Source organism: Benincasa hispida, chromosome 7, assembly GCF_009727055.1.
Source record: "Benincasa hispida cultivar B227 chromosome 7, ASM972705v1, whole genome shotgun sequence".
NCBI lineage: Eukaryota > Viridiplantae > Streptophyta > Magnoliopsida > Cucurbitales > Cucurbitaceae > Benincasa > Benincasa hispida.
Window position 1 is genome coordinate 38468207 of NC_052355.1, and position 1234 is coordinate 38469440.

Below are 1234 nucleotides of genomic sequence, written 5' to 3' on the forward strand. Positions count from 1 at the left end.
AAGTACATAAAATATACAATTACATAAAAAATATAAGTACATAAAATATATAATTACATAAAAAAATATAAGTACATAAAATATACAATTATAATTAACATCCCATTTATAAAAATCTTGTTTTTCAGTTACCTATTTTTTTTAACATTATAATTTTGTAAACATAAATGTATTATTATCCAAATCTTTAAAAACAAGTTTTTACTAACTATTTTAATTTCAAAATTTTAGTTTAGATTTTGAATTTCTTTTAATAAAAAAAAGTAGAAGATAATATAAAGAAATACATAGCCGAAAGTAGTATTAATATAAACTAAAAAAAATCAAAAACAGAAAATTATAAACAAAACAATTATGGAATACATCTTAATTTTTCATACAAAATAGTTTCATTTAAAACCTTTTTTGTCAATAATATCAAGATGATATTGATTTATCTTTAATTCACTAATCCTAACTATTATGAAACCACATACAAGTTAATAATTAAGATTTTATTTTATTTTTTATTTTGACTTTAAATATTAGAAGACTAAAATTTCATATTTACAATAAAAACAATGTATTAATAAAATACAACAGTTAACATTATCCAAGGTCAAACGTTCAAAAGTAACCACGTTTATATTTTTTTACACATATATAGCATTTAATAATCTTTTAATTCTATTCAATAATTTGCCTAACAGTCAAATGACAGATGGTTTACTATTATTAACTTTTTATGCTTCAATGGTTAATGATTGGTATTTGTGATTACAAATAATCATTTTAATGTACATGTTTTTACTATTACTCCACTCTTTTTTTAGAATTAATTTTACCATAGTATTTTTTTTTTTTTTGAGTAAGAATTGTTATCTTAGTAATTTAAAGTTATAATCATTTTGATTATTGTTTGCATAACCTTTATCCAAAATTCAATTGTCAATTTGAATATAGCTATTGTGTGATTGCAAAAGCTTTTTAATGATTCTTTTATTTTAAATTAATGATGAATAAATCCAAAAATTGTTCTTAACCATTATGAAAAAAATGGATTACTATAAATTAGGTCTTCTCCGGACAATTTTTTATTTTTTATTTTATCTTTTAAGAAATTATTGATTTCATATATATAGTAAATATTTTCACACAACTCATTTGTCATTCCTCCTAATTTTATAATTAAATTGATTAGTTAAATGCAATTTTTTTAAAAGAAAAATAACACGATCTTTTATATATATATATA